Source organism: Talpa occidentalis, unplaced genomic scaffold (assembly GCF_014898055.3).
Source record: "Talpa occidentalis isolate TD23 unplaced genomic scaffold, MPIMG_talOcc4v2.1 talOcc4.2, whole genome shotgun sequence".
Lineage (NCBI taxonomy): Eukaryota > Metazoa > Chordata > Mammalia > Eulipotyphla > Talpidae > Talpa > Talpa occidentalis.
In genome coordinates this window covers 76,409,260-76,430,828 of record NW_023602073.1, presented here as the reverse complement: position 1 = coordinate 76,430,828, position 21,569 = coordinate 76,409,260, and the positions used below count along the sequence as shown (strand labels likewise).

The 21,569-nt window shown below is 38.4% G+C and overlaps 2 long non-coding RNA genes and 1 pseudogene across 2 annotated transcripts; 2 read left to right on the top strand and 1 right to left on the bottom strand.

Moving 5' to 3' along the window:
• The first annotated feature begins 382 nt into the window (after positions 1-382).
• LOC119252596 (uncharacterized) lies at positions 383-20,324 on the top strand. The gene is made up of 4 exons (XR_005126855.2): positions 383-457; positions 1,371-1,471; positions 17,411-17,575; positions 17,675-20,324. It is a non-coding gene; the product is annotated as an uncharacterized LOC119252596 (long non-coding RNA).
• Positions 11,765-19,509, bottom strand: LOC129146469 (uncharacterized). The gene is made up of 3 exons (XR_008553247.1): positions 19,351-19,509; positions 12,591-12,744; positions 11,765-11,833 (listed from the first exon to the last, which is right to left on the bottom strand). It is a non-coding gene; the product is annotated as an uncharacterized LOC129146469 (long non-coding RNA).
• On the top strand, positions 13,390-14,161 carry LOC119252595 (RWD domain-containing protein 1-like; annotated as a pseudogene).
• Positions 20,325-21,569: the final 1,245 nt, after the last annotated feature.

Genomic DNA, 21,569 nt, shown 5'->3' with positions numbered 1-21,569 from the left:
AGCGCTCAACCGCTGCGCCGCCACCGGGGAGGCCCTCATCATAAGTCCCTTTTAAGCACGCAGGTGAGGCCCCACACTCAGGCCACCCCATTTCACTTTGGGTTTGCCTTGTAACGCTAATGGTTGAGGCAAGGAAAACAGAAGATCCTGACCAAATCACTAACCTCATCCTGCCCCAAATATCAATATGTAATACTCAGACTTTGAATTTTTATATAGATCACTAAGATTTACCCACTCAAGCATCCGTGTGGGGTAAGTAAGGGGAAAAGCTTCAGGCTTCCCCCCACACTGCGCACGCGCACTCGGCCAAACGGCGTGGCGTGCGTGCGTGGCGTGGCGTGGCGTGCGTGGCGTGGCGCGGCGCGACGCGGCGCGGAGGACGGCGGAGTGCGGTGGAATAAGGCGACGACGAGAAGCGGTGAGCCTGAAGACACCAACAGGGCTGCTAGAAACGGTAATGAACCTACCCGGTGTGGGTTGGTTGCGCGACAATTTATTACTTGATACTAGGCAATTTCATATGGAATGGGAAGTACACCCCACCAAAGAATTTCATTAACTTCCTTGGAGGCCTTTCTTTAGCGTTTTAGTCTCAGATAGGTCAGCATCATCCTGTGAGAGAATGACATGAAACAGAAATTGCAGAACAAAAAACTTTTCCTTTGAGCAAAAACCAGGCAGAGATTATGTCTGCAATAGGTATACTGATGTTGTTAGGAGGAAAGGCTGTCCTGAGCTAATCCCATACAGGCTTTGTGGACCCCACCCCCACTCCAGTCTAAAGCCATCAGGACATTGGGAAAGACAAATCCCATCACCACCAAAGGGAAGGTGGCTGGGACCTGAGGGTGGAGTTAAGCAGCCAGGTTGGGTGTAAAAACCAAACACGTGGGCCTTGGGGTCTCTGGCTCTGTCGCTCCCCTCCTGGCTTCACGGCTCCTGGCTCACGGCCAGCTCTCAGAGTGCCATTTGGGATTCCAGCTCGGCGGTTCGGGTAGGACGCATTTAAAACTTTGTCTCCCATATTTCTCCCTGAGCTGTACATTTCCTCATTTGCCCTTCCCTTGTAAATAAACCTTTTATTAACCTTTCGCGTGTGCCTGCAGTAGAGCATTGATAAGTCCTTTTAAGCGCGCGGGTGAGGACCCACAGTCAGGCACCCCGTTTTGTATTGGAGTTGCCCTATAACAATATGAATAAATTAGAGTTCTGAAAAGCCAAAGCACCATTTTTCAGCCAGTATCAAGGAGCTTGCAGGGAGAGAAGAGAGGGTGTGAGGAAGTTTAACATGGCCATGACCGCTCCTCCTCTCACCTGCTCTGTCTCCGTTCTTTGATTTAAATAATACTCATTTTTCTCAATCTTAGGCAAAGTATTAATATGTATGCAACCTTAAGATAATCCTTCTTCCAACTGGATTGTAACCCTCCTTCTGCATAGAATTTCTGGATCTGGTGTGATATAAATGGTAAGTACTATTGGGTATTTTGCTATTGTTATTGTTGTTATGATTATAATTGTAATTGTTCCCAGGTGAGGTTAAGGAATCTCAGAACTTTCTGTTGCGGTTCTCTCCCTCCTACTGAGCTGGAGATTATGGAGATTATTATTACCACCTCATAATGCCAACTTTCTATTCATCACCAAAGGGGTCCATTGGTGGAGGGATGTTTTTATTAAAATATTTTTTCATATAGACTGATAATTTGGTTAGCATGATTATTATACTTAATTGAAGAGTAAAAAAAGTGACTGAGGCAAAGAGATGCCATGCACATATCTAAAATGAACATCAACTTAGAATTTATGTGTCCTGACTTTCTCACTAGTTGTCAAGCAGCTATAAAATGAAAAACACTTACACCCAAGTAATGAGAATAAGAATAGAAAAACTGGAAAGGAGATATAAGGTCAAGAACCTAACACACAAGGAGGTAGGGGTAGAGGGGAATTAGTGTAAACCATTAACCCAGTTATAGAAACCAAGACCCTTAGGCATCAGTGTCCAGATCAGGAGGCACAACACCCAGAAACTACCAGACTGCTATAGGGAGTGTCAGGGGCACAAACCATCCCCCCACAAAGATGAGCCCCTCCTTGAAGATGATAAAACCTAATCCTTCCCCCACAACGGGGCAATAGTCTTTCTGTCCACCTGTGCCTACGCTGGTGCTTCTTTCACCAGCTCTCTCCTTCCACAGGGCAGCAGCCTTCCTGCACGCCCTGTGCACCATGCCAGGGCCTCTCTTCACTGACATCCCTCAGCGGAGGCAGCTCTCCTCAAGGCCCTGCCTGCACACATGCAGGTCTCTCTCAGCAAACCTGTCCCTTACCTGGCAGCTCTTTCTGCCCACTTGTGTCCATGCAACTGTCTTTTACTCTTCTGTCCCTTTCCCTAATAAACCTGCTCTTTAACTATAACTAACGTCTCTGCCTCATGGAGAAACTCTCCTGGGAAACTTGCCGTGTGCCGCTGAAATGAACTCAAGGGCCCTGCAACTCCAAACCCACAGACTCCAAAAATGACACCTCAAGAATTTAACCTGGGGTAAGATAAATTGATATAAACTTACCTTATTTATTAGTTCACCAGAACATTGTACTCTTAACATTTAGTTGTCAGATATTAGACAATTTTATTGATAATGAGAAGCCTGGAAAGGAATATAAATGCCTCATCATCAAGAAAGTGGCCCAATTTAACCAATCTTTATTAAGCACACACCAGTAAAAAAAAGTACCAAACCCAGGTGTTATGAGATTTTCAAAGATAAAAGACTTGTGCCTACCTTGAAATGCTGTGTCTTTGTTTTTCCCATTATTGGAACAATTCCCACTATTTACTCACCAGGTCTGTTGATTCCCACTATTTACTCACCAGGTCTGTTGATACACCAGGTCTGCTATAAATACCCCTTTAGATGCTAGGTTATGCGATTATTATTGTCCACAACTCAAGACCTGACCCAGATCTTTACCAAACTGGAATCCCTGAAATTCATTGTTTTCTTTCCCCACCTTATTCGGGGACAATAGCAACCAGCCAATCTCATTATACTCAATGGTTTGAGAAAAATGTTCTAAAGTAACATATAAACAATTACCTTACCTATAAGTGGTTCCAGTGGGGACATTTTGTGTCTATTTGTAGGACATGCTGTGGACAATCAGTACTGGAAATAACCAACACTGAAATGGTGTTTTAAAATCTTAACAGATTAGAGAGACAAATGATGGGTAGATGATAGACAAACTGATGATGAGACAGAGAGACATACAAATAGATTATAAGGAACTGATTCGTGTGATTATGGAGGCTGATACAGGTTCCAAGATTTCCAGTTCAGCAAACTGGAGACATAGGAGAGCAATTGATTTAATTCCAAGTCCACAGGCTTGAGAAAGAGAAGAGCCAATAGCCTAAGTTCCAATCCAAAACTGTATCTGAAGGCAGGAGAAGACAGAGTACTAGCTGGAAGACACTGTCTGTTGTTCTGTTGATAGGATGAGGCCTACCTACATTGGAGAAATCTGCTTTAATTACCCTACTTTAATTAGTCTATACATTTGAATGATAACCTAATCCAGACACAACCTCACAAACACACTCAGAATGTTTCATCAAATATATAGGCACCCTGTAGCCCAGGCAAGTTGACATATAAAATTAATCATCACAAAACCTATCAATAGATTCATCGATGTTAGTTTAGTTTACTAATTCTGTATCTCTGTGTTCCATTCTCTGAAGACTAGCATGGCAGAAATTCCCCAACTGTTAATAATCATAAAAAGTTTGAGATTGAATTAAAATCAAGCCAAGCAATGATTCTGAATGTCATATATGCAAGATGCAGTATTAGGCAACAATACTTCTGTGCTGATAAAGTATGTAAGAATAATACAGTAGCAATTTACCTTCAACCTGAGATTTTACATCTTCTCTGTTCAACTATACATCTACTCTGGGAATACTTTGAAATATCATCAAGATACAGTCTTCCAGGAATCTCTGCTGCCCAGTTTTACTTTACATCTCTGATAAATGAGTCTCTTCCTCACTAGTGTAGTTCTCCTTGAGTGTGTTAATTTTAATCACCCATAAATGACTAATATCTTAAATAGAGATTGGCACACACAAAATGCAGGATTAAATAATTTCACAGTTCCTACATATATGAAGTGTGGTTATTTATATGTATATAGATAATTAAAATAAGTTTTTACTTATGGCAAGTAATATATGTGTTACCCCTTACAGACATGCCTTATATGTTAGTATTAGATTATATGCTGCCTTGTAATTGGCTCCCCAGTTATTTTTATGGCCTTCATGTGTCTCTAACAAGATAGTAAGTTTCTCAGATGTCTCAAGGATCATGACTTCTTTTTTTTAGAATAGTGTTTATGGGCTAATGCTGTAACTGCTCAATAAAAGGTAGAAGAATGATATGCCTCTGTACCCTTCATTGACTGCAAAATTCTCTCTTTTTTTTTCCTGTTGTATCTGATCTTGTAAGGGGAGGATGAAGCAGTTATCTCAGGATAAGCAATAAAGAAGTTGCTCCACATTATAAAACTAAAAAGGGGCCTCCCTGGTGGTGTAGGGGTTAAAGTCTCAGCATTGTCAAGCTATTGGCAGCCACTGCAGCATGAGTTAGATCCCTGTCCAGGGAGCTAACTCACATGGTACAGCAGACCTCTCCCATCTCGCCAGCCGCTCCCCTCAACAGTGTATTTCAGTAGATCCACCTGTTCTGCTCCCCACTCTGTCACTGTGGAATCCTCTCACTGCACCTCCCCTCTACCACCAACACCTCTTGCCTAGACCCCAGTTCTTGTATGTATAAATAAATAAAATAAATCTTTTTAAAAAATGAATGAAAAGCTAAAAAATTAACCTGCTCTTTTTCAAATCTACATTTTAGAACAAGTAAATAACAGTGTCCTTTGAAATGCTATTGTTTAAAATGCTACTTTATCCAATTCAACTCTGAGCTATTCAGGAGCTAATTATTCAAAGATTATAACCCAGGAATCCAGTACTTACTCAAATGGTTGTTCATGCAAGGTGACCAACTACAAGGTCTCTAGAAAGATATCACCTTTGTATTCTTCTTTAAAAAATATTATTTTAGGGCCTCCCTGGTGGCCTAAGGGTTAAGACGCAACCTATGAAGCTATCCCAGCCACTGCAACACAAGTTCTAGCCCCAGCCCGGGAGCTACCCACATGGCGCAGCAGACCTCTCCTGTCTCACCCGCTGCTCCCCTCAGCAATGTATTTTTTTTTTTAAAGATTTGTTTATTTATTTATTTATGCAAGCACTGGGTATAGTCAGAAGCACGGGAGAGTGACAGAATTCACCAGAGCCAGAGCGGGGAGCAGAGCAGACAGAAGGACCGAAGTACACTGCTGAGGGGAGCAGCGGGCGGCAGGAGAGGTCTGCGCGCCATGTGGGACCCTCCTCCGGTGGCCGGGAGCATCCGGGGATGGAACCTGCGCTGCAGAGGCTGTGGTCAGCTTCGCAACCCAGTGCTCAACCACTGCGCCACCGAGGAGGCCCTCAGCAATGTATTTCAATCAGTATGCCTGTTCTGTTCCCCATTCTGTCTCTGGTGGATCCTCTTACCCCCCTCCCCCTGCACCTCTGGCTTGTGCCCCAGTTCTTGTATGCATAAATAAATAAATCTTTAAAAAAAATTAAGACAAAGAGACAGAAGAAAAATTATTAGCAGCTCAAAACAGGAAAGTTGGCATAAAAGAATAGGCAGTGAACATGGAAACCAATTAAAATGAGGTATCTAAATAATTAAATATCTAGTTATAAACTAAAGACAAATATCAAAAAGAGATTTCTTAGCAGGAAAAAAAAGACTAATAATATAGATCAAAATGCCAAGATTTTATTAATGAAGAGATAATGAGGGAAAAATAGAAATCTTCTTAAATGCATGGAAAATATTAATAATGTACTAGGAAAACCAAAAGAAATCACATTTAAGATGAAAAACAAGATATATAATTTCTAAAACATTAAGAAGACCAAAGGAAATAGTTTATTCACTTGTCCAATATCTTTTGAGCAACCATACTGCTTTTGGGTAACAGTACCACTTTGAAATCAAGAGACCAAATGATAGATAACATTTTTTAAATTGTGTCTAAAAATGATTTAGGAAAAAGTACCTGGAACACTTTGTGCATCCCACCAGGTTGGACTTTCTGGTTGGTCACAGCCCTGACCAACTCTCCATCCTAACTTGCGTGTCTCTCAATCACAGTGCTCTTCCCTAATGGTTCAGTGGCACATTCTTGTTTGTCAAAGTGATTCGAGATCTCTCTTGACATTTAATGGTGTTTACAGGCACCATAAGGAAACTTCCGATGTGCCTCACAACTTTAGGATGCTCTACCAGACGTTCATGTATATAAAAGTTTTTCTCCAGTTTACTGTTAGTTGAGGCTAATTATATTTTATCTATGAAAACATTATTTTTGTAGGATTTTAATATAAACAATTTATTGATCAAGAGAAGCAATATTTCATTTTGGAATTTTACCAAAAATTGTTCACCATGTGGGAATATCATGTTATCGATAGCAATTCAACTCATGGAATGTGAGTTACCAACCAGTAGTTCTGAATTAATCTGTATTTGTTACTGTCACACTCATGGAGATTCAATATTTGAGTACAAACATTAGACAACTTTATTATACTTTCTAGGATAATCACAGCCAAGAGTCTAAACATTAAAATTCTTACTAATTTATAATTAGCTTATTTCCTTTGGTTTTTCTTTTATATTCCAGTTAGGGTACAAAATTGGTTTTTAAAAACACACACACAAACACACACACATACACATATATATATATACATACACGCATACACACATATATATAAAGTATATGTGAACTTCATTTTAGAATGGTGAAAGATATACTACAAATATATATTATAAAAGGTCTCTTAAGTTATTCCAAGATGCCAAACTTTTTCCCAGCTCAGTTTCCATATGGGTGAAGTTCACTGCTACCCACCCTTCCCTCAAATCCTAAAACCCCTACTTTCTTGCCTAGAAAGTGACTCATTTTCCTTCTTTCCTCATCCTTCCTGTCACTGATAATGATTTTTGTGCTGATTTATGTTTGATACCCATCTCTCCCAACTAAAGCACGTCCAAGACTTTTCTGTTGTTGTTTACCACTCTATGGGCAGTGCCTAGTACAAGACCTGAAACATAGTGAGAACTTAATGTATACTAGCTGAATGTAAATTGGTGGGGGGAGGGGGACACAAGAACTTTTATATTTTATAGGGTGAATTTAAATACAGTTCCCAATTTGGGGGGAAATAAGTAAATGCATATATTTAAAACCTAAATAAGAAAAAATCTGAATTGATTAATAAGGTTGTTTTAAGAGACATACACTACACTTTGTAATCTACAGGATTTTTCTGTCATGTTAGAACCTTTTAAATAAGATTATGTAATAAAGCACTTAGAAAAATCTCAATTACTTTCAGAAAACAGAATTGGACCACTCATATTCTATGATCACAGTGCGACAGGGCTAGAAGTTATTTTTCCATTCAACATATATTATCTATGGGCCTAATATGTATCAGGTTCTTGACTATGCTTTGGAGATATAACAGAGAATAAGATAATCAAGACTCCTGCTTTCATTGTGCGTCTACGCTGATAGAGGGTATGGACAATATAGAGAAGAGGAAAAGCCAAAGATGTCTTTTGCCCATTGCTCTCTTAGATTTTGTCTTTTTTCACATTCTTCACATTAAGTGTGGGTTACATTTTTAAATATAGAAAAACATTAAAACACAACTCATTTTCTGTCTTTGGGTAATCTAGAGGATTCTTGTCTTCCCCTCTTCTCTGTAGACTCAGGTATTACTGTATCTGTGTCTCATTGGAAGGGAGAAGATATGAGGTACCTATTATTCTGCTATGGCATCAACATAATACACAGATGAAGACACAGGCTACAGATCCACACTGCTTGGCTTTGAATCTTGCATCTTCTCGTCTCTGCACTGTTCTCGGACTGTTCTTCATCTATTTTTTTTTTTTTAAAGATTTATTTATTTATTTATTTATTTATTTATTTATTTATACAAGAACTGGGTATAGTCAGAAGCGTGGGAGGGTGAGAGAATTCACCAGAGTCAGAGCAGGGAGCAGAACAGGCAGATGGACGAAGTACACTGCTGAGGGGAGCAGCGGGCGGCAGGAGAGGTCTGCGCGACATGTAGGACCCTCACATGGGGATTGAACCAGCGCTGCAGAGGTTGCGGGCAGCTTCGCAACCCAGCGCTCAACTGCTGCGCCACTGGGAAGCCCCTCAATTTCTTCATCTATAAAGTGAGTTAGCAATATGCCCCGTCTCGGGGGTTCTTATGAATATTAACACATCTCGTACTATTTATGAGCATTAAGTATGTAAACTACTTGAAACTGTACCTGGCTCATAGCGTGGACTATATAAGAAAGTAATGTGCTTATTAGAAGGGAGACTGGGAAATGTGACCTTCAGAGAATTGACCATCAACCTGCTAACAACAGGAAAACATATTGGTGCTATGGCAGTGGGTCAGCCTCAATCTACAAACATAACATTGCTAGATAATCCAGAGTTGCCTTAACTGTGATTACAGATTTTGTTCTCAAATCTGGTTAATATAGAATTGAAGATAACATCTCATTTCCATTGAATTGAATCTTTTAGAGATGTTAAGTGACTTGCCACAAATCATGTAACCAGTCACTAGGAGATGTGAGATTTTAATCTTCATCTGTCTGGCTCCTGTTACGATGACAGGAGATGACATCTTCTAGAGGAACCCTAGCTCCATCAATGGGTATCAACATTGGCTGATGATGAGTTCTTGAGAAGGTTCATTTTCCTGTGATTATAAATCCAATTCCAAAATCCAATAAAATGACTAACTTGACCTGGGCTCCAAAGTTTGCCCTAGTCTAATCTGCTGTGATGGAAGGAGAATACTGTACAAACATCATGGGTGGGCAGTGATACTGCCATACTCAGGAAGGTCGTGGACTGGACAGATGCTCTAAAACTGAACCTACTAAAGTTGAGTATTTTTATGAAAAGACGATAGAGAGTAGGTCAAACCTATGTTCACTTTAAGAAAATTAGTCAGAGTGAGTTATTTCAAACTAAGGAATAACAATTTGCCTGGATTTCCCTTTTTAAAAAAAATAGCCACATTAATAAACTGCAACCCCAGAGGCTAAGAAGACTTTAGAAGAAATTGTGGTGTCCATATCGATTTTTAACATCAGCACAACTTCCCCTTCATTTAAGAAAAGCCAGCATGTAATTAAAGGAAAAGCCCCAAGACCATTTCCAGAAAGCTCAGGATCATCCAAAAAAAGGAAAATAATTCTGCATCTCTTTTTCTACTCCTTGACTTTTTTACAAATAATCAGCTGAGTTCAGCTAGAAAACCTTTTGCAGTATTCACTGTCTGCAAATAGCAACAGAGAAGAGTTTTCAAAATAAGAGACTACTCACAGGTTTTGAAAGGTATTTCCTATAGAATTTGTTTGCAGTTTCTGGTTCCAATGAGTATGTTAGACTGTTGCCTTGACACTGATTCTGGGAAATTTTGCCAAATGAGAAGTCCATCATGTCCACTGTCTATGTGTGTTAGTCGAGCATTAATCAAGATGATCACTGGGAATTGAAATGTGGTCCACGGCATGGGAGAAGGTTCTGCCCTCATTATCCATGGCTGAGTTCGCTCCCTCAAAGAGTTAGTGGGTTTTATGAAATGAGAGATAACTCCCAAATTTTGCCTACATTTGTGAAAGCTAGGGAAACACTTCAGTAGCTAAAACAAGATGTTTTTATTGAGGTGGGACCAGAAAACAATGTGGAATAACTTAGCACTTTACTTTACCTCAACTAACAGTATCCTACAAAATAAGGGAAGGAAAAAGAACTGACAGGCACTGGTAGAGAACAGACCTCTAACATGGCATATTTTATTTAGCCCTAATTATGTACCCATCATCAGTTTCTATAATTTAGTCAAAAGAAAGCTTTTCTTTTGGAAACCATTTGTGGACAGCCCTCATGGTTACAAATCTCTTTTTAGTAATTAGACTGCACCTTCTTTCACAGTCCCTAACATTGCCCTCCGTGCAATCATTATTATATTAAACAGGTAATGTTACCAAGCTGCCGCAGACATTAACTATTTTCCCCATGACTCTTTTAAGCCTGCTCTGAGAGGTGCTCCTTGTCTCCTTGTCATTTACTGCTCCTGAAAACACTTGGAAATTCCGCTTTTCTCTTTATTCTCATATGGCTTTATATGTGCATGTGTGGATACATAACATACATGTTATGTTATATGTATATATGATATATACACCTACATTATATTATACATGATATTCTTATATTTTGCATGATAGTCTATTTTATTATAATGTGTATTTTATAAAATATATATTACAAATTCTAATACATACATATATATGTATAGTATATATACCCATATAATAAAAATAAGTTTACAACTTCGTTTAGAGTTAAAACTTGGGGGCCTCCCTGGTGATACAAGGGATTAAGTCTTTGCACTAGGAGGCTATCCGCAGCCACTGCAGCACAAGTTCAATCCCTGACCAGGGAGCTGACCACATGGTGCAGCAGACCTCTCCTGTCTCTCCTGCTGCTCCCCTCAGCAGTATATTTCAGTCCATATGACTGTTCTGCTCCCTACTCTGTCTCTGGTGAATCCTCTCACACCCCTGTACCTCTGGCCTGTAGCCCAGTTCTTGTATGCATAAATTAATAAATCTTTAAAAAAAAAAAACAACAACAACACTTTTCTCTTCCCCTACGTCTAATCCCTGTTGATATTTTGTCCTGCTTCAAACCGGAAGTCTGTAGTGGGAAAGGAGGCTGTTGTCATTTCTTTTTCACCACCTGGCATTTCTCCTTTCAGTTACTCTCTAGGCTACCTCTGCTTCTCCAGATATTGGTAATATAATTTTGATGCTGAATGTGCTTGGCAGATGTTTAAATTAGGATTCTTCTCTCACTTTGAAGGCCCTTTGCAGCTCACCATTACTGGATCTCTTACTTGTAGTTTTCATCACGGTGAAAGCTAATCACTTGCTACTGGCCCCTAAGCCTCTATGCAGTTGAAAGAGCAACTTAGCTCTTCCTTTTGTGACAAAGCAAAGTCCAAGACAACTTTCTGATTCCTCAATGTGTGACTTCATTCAGCCTGGAGGAAATACTTCTGCATCCTTTACTAGACAAACTCTGGGTAGACAGATGTGACAATCCAGTCAAATAGCATGAAAATCCTAATTTTTGAGAATTTTATGCCACTCTATCTATCACTCTGCTCTCAACAGTCATACCCAGATAAGCCTTGTCTTAACCTAGTAGATATGTTTCAGGAACAAGTAGATACCATCTGTAACAGAAAAATGTCTAGCTCTCCACTGGGATCTATTGAAGCTCCTCTCTTTAGACTTGAGAAGAGAGAAAAACACCCTCCTTACTCCTAACCAGTATCATTAGGTGAAGGGAGACTTAAAATATACAAAGTATCTTATAGAAATAATTACCTTTAAGCCTCCAACTCAACTCATTTATACCCTGGATGAGAAAGAACAGCTAACTGTAGCCTGAGTGGATTTTGAGACCCTTCGAAGTCTCTCATGATGGTTTAATACCTTAATGAGGAGTTGCTGAATGCTTACCCTGGGGGCTGCAGCTTGAAGTGAAATTGATGTGTTTTCCTTTTGAATTGTGATACCTGCGGAAACAAAGACAACATAGATAATCCTTCATTCACAGGAAAGCCTTCCAAAGACCTTTTGAAAGGACCCTCTAGCCTCTATAGTTTTTAGATCTTTCATATCCATTGTAATATTTGAAATTCTTCTGTAAGATAGGAATGATTAGTACTAAATGAGGTCCTCAAAGAGGTAGAAGTAACTTGTTCAAGTTCTGTACTAGAAAGTTCTTCTCACCACAAATTCAGTGTCCAACCATGAGCTGAAAACAAAAATTTGAGTGGAAATGTCTGCTCAAATAGAAGCAAATGCCTAGATATTGAGAAGATATTGCTATCTACCAAAGTATGAAACATCCTTGTAAAAGAAATAACCTCCTTAGTCTAATGATTCCTACTGGGATATCTAGGGGTGTTTATTTTCAAAAATTTACAGGTTATATTGTTTGTGATGTGCACCCCTATTACTTCCTTCTACTTTTTTCCTCCCTAGCACTCCTTCCCTACACCTTCCCTGAGAAACAGTTGTCCTAATAGAGCTCAGAAAAATGGTGGTAGTGAATTAAGACCAAAACCATCAGTCTTAACTATTGGTCAACCATTAAGTTAAACAAAAACTTGTTTAGATAAAACAGTATTTGCAAGCCAGAAACCACATTTTCCTGCTAATTTCTCAACCTTGCCCATCTGTTAGCTTGAAATATGTGTGAAGAACAGAGTACAAAAATAACAAAAATGCAAGAGTCCATGCTATAGTTATTAATCATGATGTACTTACCTACCAAGAACTTCTTAAAGTATTATGTACAATAGATCAAAGATAAAGAGGACAGTGATCTTTCTCTTGTCCTTATAGTTAATTGCCTTTTGATTTTCTCTTTCAATTGTTTCCTGTTATGTTGTAGCATTAAAAGAGATTGAAGAAAGCAATCCTAGGAAATAAGAGTAAACAATTTTATTTAATTTAGGGATTCTTTAACATACAAATCTTAATGCTGGTAGAATATTCAAAACACATGGTCATTGTAGTGGGAGACCCAAAAGAGAATAAGAAAGGGTATTTTAAAATTTTTGTGTGTGCCACAGAGAGTATATCAGTTGTGATATCAGTGACCATACATTAGCTATATAAGCTACCTAAGAATTTAGTATCTGGAAATGGAATGCTGTCCAACATAAATGTAAAATATATGCCTTTGGTTCTGGAGCCAGGCAACAAGTAAGGGTTTGAAGGAGGTAAGGGAGATATTTCTCTGCAGTGCTGCAAAGTTTGGCAATGCTGACATCTGTAGCTATGCGGAAAATAGAAAAGACACCTAATAAACTGGATGGGAGGTTGTCAGGCAGAATGTGGAAGATGCCAACTTGCTTCCAGATGCCAAAGACAACATACTAGAAAAGATAGTTGAACTTTAAAAAGATCTTTTAAGGGCCAGAGACACGGTCCAGCCCAAGCTGGAGAGGCCGGCCCTCAGCCCAGAAACATCGAGCGTGGATGCCACGCTCAGGGGCTTCTCAGACTCTCGGGCACCGGCCCTAGGTGTCCGTGGTGAATGCCTGACCGGGAGCTTTCACCAGACAATATTATCAGAAAGTCCACACAGCTTCACCATTACTGTGACATCTGAGGCTGGGGAAAATGATGAAACTGTCCAGACTACCCTCAAGTTTACATACAGTGAAAAATACCCAGATGAAGCTCCTCTTTATGAAATATTCTCCCAGGAAAATCTAGAAGATAATGATGTCTGAGATATTTTAAAATTATTAGCATTGCAGGCAGAAGAAAATCTTGGTATGGTGATGATTTTTACTTTAGTGACAGCTGTGCAAGAAAAATTAAATGAAATAGTCGATCAAATAAAAACTAGAAGAGAAGAAGAAAAGAAACAAAAAGAAAAAGCAGAAGAAGCCGAAAAGCAATTCTTTCATGGCACTCCTGTTACAATTGAGAATTTCTTAAGTTGGAAAGCCAAGTTTGATGCAGAACTCTTAGAAATAAAAAAGAAACAAATGAAAGAAGAAAAACAAGCAGGAAAAAAATAAATTAAGTGGGAAACAGCTATTTGAAACAGATCATAATCTTGACACATCTGATATCTAGTTTTTGGAGGATGCTGGAAACAATGTGGAGGTAGAAGAGTCTCTGTTCCAGGAAATGGATGACTTGGAGCTGGAAGATGATGAGGATGATCCAGACTATAATCCTGCTGACCCAGAGAGTGATTTGATTGACTAATGGACTAACCCCATCTGCAGAGAGGCTTGACTGCCACAGCATCTGTGGCTTTGCTGAGAGGGTGTTAATTTTCCTTTCTTTTTTTCTGAGAAAAAATAATTTAGAGAAAATATAAAAAAACAAGATTTGCTTGGTTTGAAAATAAATTATTTCATATCTCCAGTCTCTTCCAGCAAAATATTCCCAAGGGAATATCTTCAAAGCAAAAATCAAAACTAGGGTGTCATCAATAAATCCTGACTTTAGGGTAAAGATTTCAAGGCATGGGTATAAGACCATTTATTAAGACCTCAGAAATATTTAAGGGTGCACCTTGGAGAACTTATAAGAACCCTGAAGTTATGTTTCATAGACTTTATCAATTAAATGATATGATTTTGAAGATTCCTAAGGGTATTATTCCATAACAACTTAGAGAAAGGCCTAAAAAGGAAATCTTGTGGCTTTATAAAAGAAATTTATAAAATACCTATTTATAAAAGTATTTTATAAATTAATACCTGCAAACCCCAAAATTTTATAAAATAATTTTATTAGCTTGGACTAAAAAGAACAGAGACAGTTCAAATTGAAAAGACATCTTTGTATTCCAACCTTTTATAGGAAGCTGAGAATTACTTAGCTTAAACCTTTACATAGAAAAGGAAGGATATACTTCTGGCAAAACCAGAAACCCAGAGAGTAGAGCAAAGAACCATGGAAAAACTTTTCCAGAGAGCAGAACTGAATCATAATCAAGGAACTGGGAAAACGTGGTCTTAGGATTTTAGAATTGCTATAGGCTAGTCACTGTTAAGTAGCTCTCATTCCTTTTTGAATGAGAGTGTTTATGGGGTTACCCTATCTATGAGCCATCACAATTTATTGGGGCAGGTGGGGATTATAATATATCTATTTAGTTCATAGGTCTTCATATAGAAAGTAATGATACTAAAGGGCCTGTGTTGTGTCGGGCAACACCACACTGATAAAGAAACAGGAGTTGTGGAGCAGGCTGCACAATGAAGTATGCTGCTGAACGAGCAAGATCCTGGCCTTTTTTATTGCTAGAATAATCATATAGCATCAGTTACATGGTGTAAGAGGACAAGGAGAAAAAGATGGGTGAAACTAAAGAATGTCACCTAGGGCTTGGAGGACATGAGTCTGCTGACCAGATAATTGTTATCAGCTTGATGACCAAGTGTTGTAATTAAAACCATACCCCAGCACCCTGGCCATGGTTCTGATATTATCTACAAGGCATTCCACTGATCATGCTCTGGGGTTCCTTGTCATACATCGTTCCTCGCCCCCCTGCACCCCTCCCCACCCCAGTGTTCCCAGTCATACCTCATGATGTATGAGTAAGTTTATGCCCCCCCTGCCCCCAACCTCGGGCTTTCCAGGTCATACCAGGGTGATCAAGCTTTCTCTTAATTGATTTGAAAGGTACCTTGTAAGGTTTGGCTCCTATGACTGATTGGTTTCTGAAGGGCAGTTCTGACCCTGTATAGGAATGCAGAACTGCAGGTAACAATAGTGGTGGCTGAACAGGCAGCTTAAGTCTAGCAGACCCACAGACCTGCACTCAAGGAGCCTCATCTGTGCCTTGCCCTAATTAGGAGATGGAATCCTCAACCTCAAGTTGATAGCAATGGTTGGCCAGATTGTAAATATTTTAGACTTGCAGGACATCAGGTGTCTGTCAGAACTACTCACTTCCGCTGTTGTGGGATGAAAATAGTCATAGACAATATACAAATCAATGGACAAATCAATATGCAAATCAGTGACTGAATTCCAATAAAATTTTATGAATACAGGTGGTGGGCCATAGTTAGCCAAACTGTGAAGTAATGGGACAAGAGTTTTGTGATCTTAGATGGGAGTATTTTGCATGTGAGAGTAGTAAAAATAATTTATGACCAAAGGGTAGATTATAGCAAATTAACAATGGCCACAAATTCTTCGGTATTCCTCCCTGACAATCTGAGCAGACTCTATGAGTGTACGACCAAGAGAATATAGCAGAAGTGACATTGTGAGGGTTTGCCTACCCTTAACTCTAGTAGCTTCCACTTTCTCTGTCTTAGATCTTTGCCCTGAGCCATCCTGTAAGAATTCCAATTACCTGCTGTAGAGACCCTTACACTCTCAGGTGAGGGAGAAAGGTTACCAGTGGGGCCATCATTGTCAAGACACTGGTCATGTGAGAGAAACTATCTTGGACCTTCCAACCAAAACTAACTAAATGCTACCCAGTAACCTCAGTCAGTAGCAAGGGAACATAAGGATCACCCAGGCAAGATCTGTGTGGATTCCTGATCCACTGGGTCTTGAGATATGATAAAGCAATTGTTTTATAAGCAACTAAGTTCTGGGGTCTCTCATTACACAGCAATAGGTTGAGACACATACACCCCAATGTTAGGAACACACCAATATTAGGGGAATTTAAATTTGTAGATTCCTCCTTTATTTTCCATGACTTATTACGGTTTTCGAGTTAAAAAATTAAACCTGATTTTCCCCTGACCCAAAAAAAAAAAGCAAATCTAGACTGAAATACAGAGGTCAAAATGACCCTTAAGAGAGCAATGTTTCTGCTGCTCCATGGAAGCGCACATGCAGAAAAGCTAACACAGGGATGCTTCCAGGGCCCAGGACAAAGTTGACTAAGATCTGGCCATGAAAATGGAGGAAAGAGGAAGATATTTTTAAATGTTACTCAAGAATAGGTGGAACTTGCTCTTCTCATTCTGCATTTACATTCTCAGAGATGTGAAAAGGTCACAAGAATTGTACCCAATGATGGCAAGACTATAGCTCTATTTTTCAGTTTCCTTTCTATATTTAAGGAATCACCAAATGTAAGAACAGGAACATTTTTGCATTCTATCAGATTTATTGGGATAATATTTGTGGGTTTTTTTTTTTTTTTTCAAAATAAGTGACTTTATTTTAAAAGTCATACACACTGAAGTGTCCTAAAAAGTAGGGCAGCTGCTACTGACCTGCTATAGTAGCTACATCCATTTAACCTTTGTCTTCAAACACAGGAAATGCCAAACTGGAATTTCCTCACAAACATTAAATATTTCTGCTGCACATTACAAAAGGTCACAAGCTGCTTCATAATAGATATTTTAAGTACATTTTTAATTGCCTCCAAATTGACTGTGGGGGCAGGGGACACTAGAAGGCAAACTTCAAGAAAATGTCCAACCATATTCTAATCAGTAACATAAGACTTGTCCAATACGTCATTGGCATTCTAAGACATTAACTTGTAAAGGCTAATATTTGACCCAAATTATAGAATCTCAGTTTTTTAAATTGTCCCATCTCTCTTTTTTATCCAATCTGTCCTTGTACAGTAACAATATCAAGCAAGAATCTATCCAACAGGTGGCTTACTGACGTGCCCTGGCAGTTTAAATTCCTGCTTTGATTCTCCACAAAGAGAGAGATGAGACATCTTAATGAAGTACAACAGAACACATAAGAAAAACTAATGAAAAGAACATGAGGATGCCCCAAAGGTGCCTAATACATTGTGAATTCCATTATAAATAAAACCTGATCTTTTTTAGTTTCTTATCAGATGCATCCTCTAAGCTTGTCTTTCATTCCTGCTGCAGGAAATTCTTTACTGACACTGAATTGGAGAACTGATTATTTTCCCCAACTGATGGCTTTGTGTTTCTGGAAAGACGACTTTCAACATGCAAATTGAATGCATCAAAAACCATTCTGATGCAAGACCAGAGCTTCAAAACTCTTTTTACAATTTCAAAATGAGTTTGCTGCCCAAAGGAAAAAAAGACTAACTACTCTAAATAGCTCAGAAATTTCTCCCTGACTGATGAACTGCTTTTATTAAAGAGTTTACTGTCCCCCCCCCCAATTTGAATAGAAATTTCTAAAAATTGACAAAAGGTAAGAAGGCAAGGAAAGAAATTGCAAACTTCTGACAAAACAGAAGTATCCATACTCAAACAATAGGAATGGAACAATAAAACGGGAAAAATGCTCTTGACATAATGATAGCAAGCAAGAATATGGTGCATCCTGGGAGCCAGGTACTAGTGTTAACCCATCGTGTATGGTAACTCATTTAATCTTCACAGCAGAAGTATTTCTAACATCTGTTTACAGATGAGGCAACTGAGCCAGAAAAAAATGGTTAAGTGAGTTGCGCAAGTGGTGAAGCCAGAAGTTTTTGGCATCTCTGACTCCATATTCCTGGCTCTAAACCATGCACTGCTACCTAACACATCTAGCTTAACAATTAGAATCTCTGTGGTTCTGAAGTAATTACTGGACTGCTTTTTCCAAACAACTAGGCTAAGGAGAGAAAGAGAGTAGAGACTCAACCCTTCCTTATCTCTTCAAAAGTCTTCACAGTCTTAAGGATAGTGAAAGAAATGTTTCCCTGTGTAAGTTTTTACCAGGGGAATAATAAAAACAACACTGACCAAAGCTCCATAAATCATCTGCCAGGAATCCCATAAGAAAATACAATGGTCTGGCTTCAACCATCCCTCCTGCAACTTTAATAGGCCTAGATGTTTAGATATATTTCTTTCAAGTTTTTACAGCAAAACTAGTTTTACAGACAATTTGTTTGGGGAGAAAAAAACAACAAAGAACATTCCTATGTTTTAGTGGTAAATGTATTTTTAGCTGATATAAGAATTTTTGTCATTGAGAGTCAATAGGGAAACCATGTAAGTTATTCAATATCCAACAGGTCCATTGAGTTATCATATAAAAGCTGTAATTCACTGGGACAGACTAAATGTGCCAAATTGTATACTATAGTTGGTGTTTTTATCAACATGATGAACTTAAAAAGATGTCTGCCTGAATAGATTTTGTTTTCATGGCTAAATAGAAATCACCAGTTACTTTGAAAGGAAAACATATTTACATCTATCTTTTCACATGGCAAATGTTTTTCCCAGGGTTTCATTTGTTTCAAATTACTCTTTTTCTGGGACTGAGGGAGATGAAATCTGATAATGCATTGTTGGAAATAATGTTTAATTCATTTCATTTTTTAAAAGTTCAGCCACATATTTCTCTGACTTAAGTTAACTTTATTATAAAATTTAGAGCCTCCTGGAATTTTAAATAAGGATTAGTCATTCACCCCAAGACATTCTGCTTATTCTTGAAACTCCCAAGAAAACAAACATGAATTGAGCTCCTGCTCTGGGTCAAGCACCATGCTAGATAAATCACTCATAAGATGACTTTGCTCTTGCAAGGATGTATTATTCTCAGTTTGCATTTAGAAAATATTGGTACTCACAGTAGTAATCTTTTCCAAGGTGGTTACTGTTAGAACTGAAATGCTGCCTGCTGGTTTTCTGGAAGCATAGCCCAGGGACCACAGGACACGGCCATCCTTCATAACACATAGAAGTCATCGGCATTTCCCTTCCATGCTAAGGGCAGACAGGTGAAATGAAGGTTGCAACAAAGGCTAGGAGTGACGGTTGCTGCACAATACTGCCTTGGCTTCCTCTAGAACCAAAGCAGTCTGGGAAATAGCATCCAATACCATATAATACCTTGACCAGCAAACTCTTTATGCTGTTTTATGCTCAAGGAAAAAGCAAGTTTTTGGATTGGCTAAAATTTGGATTCTTGTTCAGAAATATTATTTTCAGGGTGTATCCTGGGATATCCACTTCCAAGAAGATGTATCCTCAATTAATTTTAGGCGCAGTCTCCCCCCTTTTACCAGTTGTCATTTTTAACAAATTTGATACAACTGAAGTTCTCAAATATACTCCAGTGGTTGTGCTGGAGCTAGTTCTTTTGGTTTCCATCATCAAAATGGAAGAACATAATCCAGTTATAAGGTAAGAGACATCTTGATTCCCCTCACCCCCATAAGTAGACAAGATTCAGACTAAACCATGTTATTTTGCACTCCTGGTACTTGGGGTGGTTTTTAATGCAGTAAAAGCTAATAGTCGGTATTTTAGACCAACAGCCTAACCACTGAGATTTACCTCTCAGAATCTTCCCTATAACTTCAGTTGTTGTATTAAATTGGGTTTTCCACTGTAGGTTAATAGTAAGTACTGTAGGTTGATAGTCTCTGGGCCACTTTTCTCAGCTAGCAACTTGCTATAGAGGATATATAAAATAAACTCTTGTCAATCAGCATATTGATAGGTGATAGATGACACACACATCCATACAATAATAAACTTGGAGGTAGTATTGAGCTCTTGTGTATATGTGCTTGTGCATGTTTAGCAAAAAATATAGCATCTATATAACTAATGTCTGCCTCATTTTTTCTGAATAATATACTTTTTTCAACCATTTTAGGAAGTATACTTGCTGATAGCTACTAGATGATATTCCTGTGATGAAATGTTCAACTGGTATAGAGCTTTCTTTATCTTTAAAAGCACTTATAATAGCTAATGAATTTATATTCCTTGCATTTATAGAACTCTTCTCACCAGACAGCTCAGGTGTTATTTTAGATCTCTCTTGATCTTTAGATGGATTTTAAAATAGAAAGTCACCAGTGAATGCATGATATAAGAATATCCTGGCACCATCTGGGACAATTATTGTCCTGTTTTGCTTCATTTTGTTGTTTTTTACCTATTTGCTATTATTTCTCTGAAAGAGAAAATTCCACTTTACTCACAAAATGGTCGATGAGCTGAACCTCACAATGTGTTTATTTTTATTTTTACTGCAATTTACTGTAAAAATCCATGTATAAAGAATAAGCCATTACTCCCACCCACCCTCTTTTGCATGGAGAAATTTTTACAGTATGCTCTATAGGTAATTTTCTTGGGTAGAGCTCATTCCTATGACTAAGAGGAATTAATTCCAATTATGACTATGTTAGTTCCCAGATATGCAAACATTACAAGACAGTGAGAGAATAAGTGAAATAAAGGAAATAAAAATTGACTAAGATAATGATGAGTTGGTCTCTCTCTTTAACTAGGCTGCCAATTTTTATTCATTGACTAGTACCCTATTTTCTTTTGTCAGCTGTTTCTTGCCATCTATCCCTCTGTAATTGCCAATATTTTTCTCTAGACTTTCAAGCTTGCCGGGCAACATTTGTCAGTGCGAAGCTTGCTTTATACACGGGCAGCTGAAAAAAAACATTAGCCTGATTTTTACTGAGATCACTCCATTGCAGTTATACTATAGCAAATTCTATATTTTGTAAAAACTATGGGTTTTAAACAGTAGGTCATAAAAGAAAGAAAAAATCCTTAAAACACTGGCTCCTAGTTTTTTCATTTTCCACACACAAAGTAATATTTATCTAAGTATGATGACTCATAATTAAAGAATTTTCTAATATTAAAAAATTATTTTTAAAAGACTAAAAAAAAAAGATGCACTAAGAAGACAATTTGTCTCTATGGTAAGATGTAAGGAGTAATTGCTTAGAAGTCAAAAAGACATTGGCTGACATAATCTACTCCAAATTACAACTTTGGGTAAGGCACTTACCTTTTCCAAACATCAGTTTTG